Source organism: Pteropus alecto, unplaced genomic scaffold (assembly GCF_000325575.1).
Source record: "Pteropus alecto unplaced genomic scaffold, ASM32557v1 scaffold38, whole genome shotgun sequence".
NCBI lineage: Eukaryota > Metazoa > Chordata > Mammalia > Chiroptera > Pteropodidae > Pteropus > Pteropus alecto.
This window is the reverse complement of record NW_006442512.1, coordinates 6,968,953-6,979,533: the sequence shown is the minus strand read 5'-3', so window position 1 is coordinate 6,979,533 and position 10,581 is coordinate 6,968,953. Positions and strand designations below refer to the sequence as shown.

The 10,581-nt window shown below is 35.9% G+C and overlaps 2 pseudogenes; one reads left to right on the top strand and one right to left on the bottom strand.

Annotated features, from left to right (window-relative positions):
* Positions 1-789: 789 nt before the first annotated feature.
* Positions 790-908, bottom strand: LOC112471734 (annotated as a pseudogene).
* Positions 909-2,446: 1,538 nt separating this feature from the next.
* Positions 2,447-2,565, top strand: LOC112471726 (annotated as a pseudogene).
* The last annotated feature ends 8,016 nt before the right edge of the window (positions 2,566-10,581 follow it).

The window sequence follows — 10,581 nt, the reverse complement described above, 5'->3', positions numbered from 1 at the left end:
ACTAATCTTTTTTTTATTTGATCTGCTATTAATCCATCTAATGAGTTTTTAATTTTATACTACTTACTTTTTAGTTTTATAACTTCCATTTTATAATGTTTATTTTATACATTCTAATTACCTGTTGAGATTCTCTATTTTTATTATTTTTTTCCCATTTTATTTTACTTTCTTTAATGTATTGTTAATAGTGTTCTTTCAGGCCCCTGTCCATTGGTTCCATTTTGGATAATCCTTAGGTTTGCTTTTACTACCTATTTTTTCTTCTTGATTATCTGTCACATTTCATGAATCTTCTCATGTTTCCTATATTTGATAGTATGCTATTATATAAAATACCCACAGAAATTGAAATTGATTCCATTCGTTTCTAGAAAATGTTCTCTTTTACACAGATACTGTGAAAGGCTGATATATCAGTCTTATCAGATATTGAGCCACCCCAAGATTGAGTTGCAACTCCAGTTAGTTTCTGCCCTCCTCTGAAGTCTCATAGGAGAGACCTGTTAATTGTAATTGTGTGTTAATTGTAAACCATATCTCACGTGGACATGGTTATTGAGCATGGTGAGACTGCAGAAGAATACACTGCCTTCACGCCCTGAGGTGCAAGGTTTCCTGCTTTTGAGTAAAGCTTTCATTCTCTTCTACTTTTTTCATTCTCTTTTGTTGAAAGTTTGGCCTACTAAATGTTGTTTTGTTTTGTTTTTAGGAGAGGCAATCCTTGGTTGACCTTATAGATTGCAAGGACCTTATCAGTTTATAATCCCTTATTTTTTTTATTTTTTATGCCTACAGCACCTGGTCTTCCTAGGTGGTCTCCCATCCAAGTACTAACGAAGCCCAACCCTGCTTAGCTTCTGAGATCAGATGAGATTGGGCTTGTTCAGAGTGGCATGGCCGTAGACACAAAGTGAACATTTTAAAGGTAGCCAATGGAAAAAGACACATTATTTTCAGAGGGGCAATATGACACTCTCAGTTGGCTTTAGCACACACAATGGTAGTTAGAAAACAATTGAATAAAATTTTCAAAGTGCTGGGAAAAAAACCCTACTAATCTAGAAATGTTTATCTAGAGAAAAGTCCTTCAAAAATGTAGGATAACTCTTTTGGGTTCTGTCTACCGCTAAAACAGCACATTGCATTTTGTTCCCCAAGTCAAAAGTTCTACTGTGGCAGATGCCTATAATGAAGGGCTGTGGCTTTTCTGAACCAATGTGACTGATGATAGTTATGCATGAAAGAGGAAGCAACAAGCCATTGCTTTCACTGTAACAACTAGGAACAAAAGATAAGTTAAAAATAAATATATTTTAAAGACACAAGAGAGTTGTATAAGTCAATGTAACTGAATAAAATTTAATCCTAGTGAGGAAAGAGCCCTTCCTAGGCAAGCTGAGATCACCAGCCAATTTCTTCTTTGAAAGCATTTGCTAAGCTGGGCAAGGGGTGATTATCAGGCTTGAGATAGTCAGTTTAATGGATGACAGGGCAAATTGAATCTCCACCCAGTGGAGATTCAAATCCTGCACCTACAGAGGGAGGATTATTGACTGACCACAGGAAAGAATGCAAGTGCATGTCAGAATCAGAGTCAAAAGGAAAGTTTATTAGAGAAGAGATAATGCTCCATATACAGAGTATGATCTCCTATCAGAAACAGACTGAGAGAGCTGAGAGAGACAGGGAGAAAAGACTAGGAGAAAAAAAGACAATGAGAAAAATACAAACCAACAGACAGACCTACAGACAAAGATAGAGAATTCAATTTGGGAATTCAGTTTATCATTCTTAGTTTTTATGAATTATAGTTTAAAGATTTTGTTTACCTATTTTCCTTTGATGGTATGGGTATACAATGTGAAAGATAAAGGTATGTGGTGTGAAAGGCATTCTAGTCTTTGTTCCAAAGGTTCTCCATGGATTTGGCAATAGGAAATGAATTTAGGGTATTGACTTAAAGACTCTATTTTTCCCTTCATGGAATGGGTAAATGGTTTGTAATTTTAGCAGGACCCTTCCTTTTTCTGTAGGTTACCTGTGGTTTGGCCAAAGGACTGATCAGCACATTGCAGGCTCTGAATATAGCTTAACATTTAGTTCTCATGCCTCCTTCCTACATTATTGGAACTCTACTAGGGGATACAGAAAGCAACAGAAGTTATGACTAAGTAGGCTGCCTAATGGATTAGAATCTAGAAACTCCCTTGTAGTTGAAAGATCAGTTTTTCCTACAGGATATTTGTTGAGTGCCAGAGTGGCATAAGAGACTACACAGCTGTTTGAGAAACACAGAGTGAAATTTCCCACAAAGGGACAAAGCCATGTTAAGGAAATGACCTACCGGAAATGTATGGCAGTTCTCTCTCAACACATTTTTCACATTTTAAATATCTGTGAAGTATGAAGCTAAAGAATTAACCTCAAAACATCCAGTAGGCCAGTCTATGGCCATGCTACCCTGAACAAGCCCAATTCCATCTGATCTTGGAAGCTAAGCAGAGTCAGGCCTGGTTAGTACTTGGATAGGAGACCACCTAGGAAGACTAGGTGCTGTAGGCATAAAAAATAAAAAAAATAAAGAATTGGAAGCTGACAAGGTCCTCACAATCTGTGAGGTCAACTAAGAGCTGCCTCACCTAAAAACAAACAAACAAATAAAATGTTTACTTTGTCTTTGTTTTTCTACATTTTAGTAGGATATGCTTAGATATAGTTTTATTTCTACTTTCTGGGTCTGAGGTTGCTGAGTTTCTTATGTTTGTAAGTAGGCGTTGTTTTAGGGGGTCCCAAGACCACCCTAATATTTGGCTCTTGGCCAGAAAGATTCACAGAATTCAACATATGGTTTTACTAATAAATAAGATTTATTTTAGTGACATGGTAATGATAAATAGCTGAATCTATAAGGAGAGAAAACAAATAAGGCAGAATTTGAAGAAACTCAGGCACATGTTGCCTACGCTCTGCTCCTTTCTCTTCTAGCCCAGGAAGAGTCCCACTGAGCATGTGCCTTCCTTCAGCATTGGAAGTGCAGCAGCATGTGTGCATGTTTCTGTCCTGACTGAGATACAGATGTTAAAGATTTTACTAAGGGCTATGGACATAGGCACTCTCAGATCACCCAAATTCCAGACTTTCAGAAGGAAAGCAAGTGTTCTCCATAAATCACATTCTAAGCAAGCTGACATAGTAGGAATGACTTTAGAGAACATTTCAAAAGTCGAATTCCCAATTTGGCCAGGCCTGCAAACAAGCTCTTCAGAAAATCGTTTGTTGTATCAACACTTTCCTATACAATGTCTTTAGTCAGTTTTAGAAAATTCTCAGCCATCAAAACTTAAATATTGCTTTCTCCATTCTCTCTCTGCTCTCCCTCTGATACTCCTGTTTCATTTAGTAAGAACATTTTGTTTTATTCCATTTGTCTCTTATGCTCTTTATTTTTTTCATTTAATTTTTCCATGTTTCATTCCTGACTCATCTTCTATTATTTTAACTGTGTTATATTCTGCTATTGCTAAGAACATCTATTAAATTTTTAATTTTAGTTATTTTAAATTCTACAATTTCCATTTATTTTATAAGTTATTAATTTTCTGCTGAATTTTTTTAAGGTCATATAGTTTTTCACTATATTAATCACAGATATTTTAAATCCATGTCCAATAACTCCAATATTTGGATTTTTTGTTGAGCTATTTCTATAATTCTCTTGGTTTACAGTCATGTGATCTCCTTTTATGCTGACAAATTTTGATTGAATACTGGACATTTTATATTAAAAATTAGAGATCATTTGAGGCTCTAAATAATGTTATCTTCCTTCAGAAAAAAATTGCTTCTGTTTCTGCCAGGCCTTTGATTAGGGCAAGGTCAGCTTACTACAATGACAAAATATAATTATTTGAATCTAGGTCCATACTTGGTACAGGTGATCTACTTCTGCATTGTTTTTACTCTTAGAAGTACACCTGTAAATGTCCAACCTAAAACCTAGGGTGTTTACTAGGGTCTGTCTTAATTTGGGGTTCTAGATGTCCATTCTTTGTCTTCCTAGATCCATAGTATTGCCATAAGCTCTGCTCAGCTTCTCTGCCATTCAGCTGTTATTTTGTGCTCAATTTCTTAGTCTCTTAGCTGCTGCTTTAAAGTTGGCAAATGCCTTGAAGGGAGAAATTCCACTGACTACATGACTTTTCTCTATTCAGTGGTCTCCAATTTTTTTGGCATCAGAGACCGCTGCTTCTATGAGAATCTAATGCCTGATGATCTGAGGTAGAGCTGAGGTGGCGATGCTAGTGCTGGGGAGCAGCTGCAAATACAGATGAAGCTTGGGTTGCTCACCTGCCGCTCACCTTCTGATGTATGGCCTGGTTCCTAATAGGCCACAGACTGGTACCAGTCCTTGGCCTGGGTTTTGGGGGTCCCTGATCTACGTGGCATTTTCTGTGGGCTTTGTTTTCTCTCTGGATTTTGGCCTTCAGTTGCTTGCTGCCTTGTATCTCTCCAACATATACACATTAATAATGACATATCTAAGGTGATAAATGGTTTACACTCAAATGCAGAAGAAATTTTACTTGATTAATTCTAGATACTGCTTTCTTGCATGATTAACTGAATTCCAAATGTACTTCTCTCTTCCCCACTCTGTGTTCTTCTCATGTTCTCTCACCTAGAAATGCCTTTTCCTCTCTCCTCCTGAAAATCAAAATCAGAACTTCAATTCACTCTATCAATATTGCTTCACTTTATTCTAGTTCCTGTTAGAACCTGTTACCTGACTCATGTACTTGGTTTCTAATGACGACTTCTATTGTTTACTTTCAGTTGAAGTGCATATATCTTATTTACAATTAGATGATGTTGTTTTAGACAAAGATCAATACATCTTCCAGTTTTAACCCTATACACTTTATTCATTCCTCCTCATAATTTTCCTCCCATGATTGTTGACTTCTTTCTTCTTTACTTTGTGGCTACACCTGAGATGGAGAGTCCTGCGTGAGTCAGCCTAGGAAGCATAGCCAACTGAGCGTTGATGCTACAGCTGAGGAAATAGAGTGTTTTGATTGGAATTGAGAGAATAAGTCCAGTTTTACACTGATTTTAATGATTTTCACTCTAGAATGATTCCAAACAGAGTTCTTCAGTTTATCTGGCTATACAATGGCCTGTAGCTGCTTCATGGGCTCTTTTACTTCTTTGTAACCTTTACTAAATGAAGCTTTGTCTGTGGGGAGTGTTCGATATACATTTTTAGTTGAATTAATGAGCTTCTTTTTAGAGTTGTCTTATTAGATGGATAGTTACATTCATTTCTCATTAAGTATATGAAATCAGTTGGTCAGAGATACTATTATTTTAACAGTATCCACAATAGAATATCTGATGCACCAAGTCTGTTATAGTATATCCCAAGTTATGGTCAGCAGAATTATGTGTTAAGTGAAAAAATTAAATTACATGCTCAAAAAGTTTTTGAAACACTACACAGTCAGTTGGATACTTCCAATATATGTAAACACAATTAAGCCCTGTGTTTAAAAAAGAAAAATAAGTTTTCAGAAATATTTAACTTTGGAGAACTTTTGGTTTTGCCTGAAAACCTATCAATATCTCACAGAATATTCTAAGGAACACACTTTGGGTATCTTGGCATACAGTCACATGTATCTCCTGGTCCAGGGTCAATTCTCTTTTGTGTGCCACTTTTTTTCTGTTTCTTATTACTTGGCTTTAATGCCCTAGAAACATTACTCTTAAAATGCATGAAATGTCTGAATCCCTCTGGCTTACTGAAAATTCTCAAGGGGATTCATACTATGTTTAGATACAAATTCTGTTGTCTAAACTTCTTCCTTCATCACAATGACTGTATTAGTTTCTTATATCTTCTGACATAAATTACCACAGATTTAGTGGCTTAAACAACACAAATCTATCTCTCAAAATTGGGTGTTGGAAGTCTGACTTTCCAAATAATTGGACTAAAATTAAGGTGTCTGCAGGGCTGCATTTTTTTTTTTTTTCTGAAGGCTCTAGAGGAGTATGGTAGGCAGAACAATGGACACCTTAATCCCTGGAATTTATGAGTATCTTACATTACATTGCAAGGTGTAATTGGAATTGCATGTGGAATTAAAGTTGCTAATTAGCTGACTCTGATATAAAGTTTATTCTGGATTAATTTGGTGGGCCCAATGTTCCATAAAAATGGAAGCAGGAGACAGAAGGAGAGTGAATGTTTGATGCTGCATGAGAAAGACAACCAAGCATTGTTGGTTTTGAAGATGGCAGAAGACCAAAAGCCAAGAAGTATGGGTAGCCTACAGAAGCTTGAAAACGTAAAAAATAAATTCTCTCCTAGAATCTTCAGATGGAATGCAGCACTTTGGCACCTTGTGAAACTTATTTAGACTTCTGATCTCCAGAAATTTAAGGTAATTGTAAATTTTAATTTTATATCTCAATTTCACCAGGCCAAGGGACTCATATATTTGATCATGGATGCCATTGTGAAGGTATTTTGTAGCTGAGATTAACATTTAAATCAATAGACTTTGAGTAAAGTCTATTATCCTCCAAAATGTGGGTGGATCTCATCCAATCAGTTGAAGGCCTTAAAATAAAGACTGACTTCCATTAAGGAATTCTACAGCAGACTGCCTTAGGACTTGACTGCAACATAACTCTTTTTTTAGGTTGTTTACCTGTCCTACAGATTTTAGATTTACCAGCCCCAACAGCACGACTGAATTCCTCAAAATAAATCAATCTCTCTTTCTCTCTCTGTACACACACATATACACATATATACACACAATACAGCATGTACATGTACACACACACAGACATATTTTATTGTTTCTCTGGAGGAGATTGATTAGTACAATAGTAAACTTGTGTTATTATAAGCCACCAAGTTTATGGTAGTTTGATACTGCAATAGGAAACTAATACAGAGATAACCTATTTCCTTTTCTATATAATCTAGGATAATCTCTTTAAGATCAACTGATTAGCAACATTAAATCCATCTGTAATCTTAATTCCTTTTACCTATTAACAAATTCACTGATTCTGAGAATTAAAATGTAGGCATATTTGGAGACAAGTGCATTTTTTTGCCTACTACCACAATCATTACATCAAAATATGACACTACAAACTTTGATATTTAAAGGAAACCAATTTGTGTTGATTTTGATAAATTTGCTTGGTCCATGGAATTCTTGCCCTTAAGTTATTCTTTATTTTCAGGCATTGAGCATTTCCTGGATAAATAGCTCCTAGCCTAAGTAGATTGAAAACTGATTCAAAATAAAAGAGAGAAGCACAGTATTGCTTCATGTTTTCCGAGACTAAAGTCACTCAAGTTACTTTGTAAGGAAAAAACACTGGGACCAAGGCTCTGTGATCACAATTGGCTCAATCAGTTAAGCTTATTTTTAATTTATTCACATTGCTTCTATATAAAATGTTATGCAACTATGTATTCTTTACACTAAATCTTAGAGTGCATTGTGTGAAGTATAAATATGTTAATTCACACATTGTATAGTAATAACATTTTAATAGCTAATTTATTGTGGGACAGTTGTTATTAAGTAAGAAAATAGTTGTTTTATTTTTTAATCACCATGGCCTTAACATCATGTAAATATGTCATTTGTCATTAGTACAAGAAACATATACTTTAATATACAGCATATTTAGTGTGCACTTTCATTTTGGAATGCACAAAAAGGTTTAATTTAGTTTTCTACTTCATTTGTACAGCTTTTAAAACTACTTTAAAGAACAATACAGCGTAGTTTTCTTTTCCGAGGCCAAAATAGTGATGAAGTGTTGGCAGTTCCCCTCAAGCGTTAGGCTTTGACAGCAGAGTTTTGGAGACAGCAAAACCAAAGGGGTTTTGAGCTTGAGAGCAGAGGAATGATAAAGCCATGCTGAGTGCTGACAGATGTGTTTCTGAGTACACATGAGTCAGTTCTGAGCCTTCTAAGAACAACTGGGTTAGTGGGTCCCACTTGCCACCAGCCTCCTCGGCTTTTAAATTCCAGAAAAACAAATACTGTCATAATAATAGAAAATCATTTTGGTTAACAGAGATGCAGCTATAATAGAAAAAGTCCTCAAGTAGGATTTAAGAAGCATATTTAGACCTAATGTCAACTGGTCTGTGTCACTGGATAAGTCACTTAACCTCAGTGTATACTTTTCTGCCTCTGCAAAGTGAAGGATCTTGACTAGACTATCACTAAAGTCTCTGCTAGTTCACATATCCCATTGTTCTAATAAGACATTTCTCTAATTCCTAAGAATTGTTCCTATCTCTCTGTCTTTACTGGAGTAAGTGTAGAGAAAATGGACTGCCTTGTATTTTAATCTAATTATTCCTGAATGTTAGTCATGTGTCCCTGGCTAGAATATAAGCTTTTTTAGTATAGGGGCTATGTCTTATATATCCTCTGTATTCACTACAGCGAGGATCAAGTACTTGGGAAAATATTTAAGGCTCATTAAAATGGAATAAACTAATTCCAAATATTTATTACGAATGATCATTTTTATATTTGAGTTATTTTAAGTTAGGTTTTAATATTTAACATTGTAAATATTAATTGTCTATGTGGCATGATTTTTAGAAATCTAGAAATATTCATCATTTTGATTACCTACAATTAGCTAATTGGCTGAAAATGTTCCTGACAATTACTAGGTTTTAGGTCCCTAGTCAGACATGAGCAACAGGGAATCAAAGGAATAGAGACTCCACCTAGAGACTGACCAAGGGACACTCTGATGGTAGTTAGAGAATCCCTCCTGCATCCCCAGAGTCAAAGGACTGGAGGGCCATAATCTATAGCTTGTTTAATCTGGCCACAGATGCCTGTGCAGAAGGTACAACCCTAATCTGCCCATAATGTAATGCTCAGTATACTGTCATTATAATACTATGTTTATGCCTGGAAGTTCATGCATCTAATTATAACAGACTGATTTCTGGGTAAGCACATGCTCAATAGGCAAGTCGTTATAAAGCAGCCAGCCGTCAGTCGAGGTAACCTCACATAGGGATCATCTAGGACCTCCAATCACTGCTCAGATATAAACAGACCTTCCCACTTCTGCATTATTACAGCTTTCCTTGCTGAAAACCTACTCCTTTGGGGTATACTCTGTCTTATCTCTTCACCTCTCAAATTCCACAGGGCCGCAGCCTTCCTTAGCATGGCCCCTCTACTTCTAAAATGTACTTCCAATAAATCTTTTTCCACACTCACTGACCTGTTATTCTCTGCTGTGTCAGCGGGGAAGAACCAAGGGACAACACAACACTGCTGTCCTCCCCCATGCCAGTGGGGTAACGTTGGATCTCACATCACCCCAGTGGTAACATAGGAACTGTGAACTCTACGACAATTTCTTATTACTTGTCTTTTGCTGTGAGTGCTGTTGGGCCTGTGGAGCATTTGAGATGTGAGTACAATTTCAAGGGTCTAGACAAGTAAGTCATTAGAATGTAAATGCTACTCACTCTGGAAGATCAGTGACAGCTTTAGCCCTAATGAGGGGAGGTCAAAGAAGAAAGGAAAAAATTTTCATTCTGTGACAAAGGAATTACAGGTGACCACGCCATATTTAGGATTCAAGTCAGGATGAAAACACAGAAATCAAAGTACCCAAGAACAGGATATGCTTTAGAAAATGAGTTATTGGGTATGGTTGTTTAGTAGTTGATATGCTGGTTCCACCCAGAAGCAGCAGCTCTAGTAGGTTGCTGCCTAATTTAATTATGTTAATAGAAAAACATAGAAAAAATAGAAAACATTCAGCTTATAGTCTATTAATACCTCAAGGAAACAAGAATCTAAAAATGAATGAAACAGCGGCAGAAGAGAAAAAAATCCACCCATGATAATTTTTCCCTTGGTAGGGAAGGGATGTTACTAGAATATATTCATATTACTCTTCCAATAAACCTGAAAACAGAGTCTAGATGAAAAAGATAGCTGGGATGAAAATTTTAGCTTGATTATGTAACACCACAAGAAAATAGAAAAATGTGATATGCATACATACATGTTCCATCAGGAGGTGCCATGGAGCAATTTAAAAAGAATTAAAAATCCTACGTTGCAGAAAAAATCAAGGAAAGCACCCTCGTATTCATTCCTTGTTGTTGAAAGCTATTAATAGGAGAAAATCTACAGTCAAAATGACAGTTGCTCCTGAAATATTTCAAAGGAAAACAAACCATCAAAATAACACCCACATGCATCATGAAAATTTTTGAAAGGTCAAGGATTTTCAAGAAAAAAAATAGTAAAATATCCTGTTTTGCCAATCACCCTCTCACCTCATTGCTAACAAATCAAAGAATGCTGCATATATTTTTACTGTATTTTCTGAACTTAAAGGGACAAAGGAAGATGACAACTTAAAATTTATTCACTATTAAATAAAAAATGGAACCTCAAAATATGTAGAGTTTTTTATACTTATTAAATAAGCTGTCATTTTATTTTCTAGTTACAGTTTAAACCTGATTTACTTGGGCTGCTCACT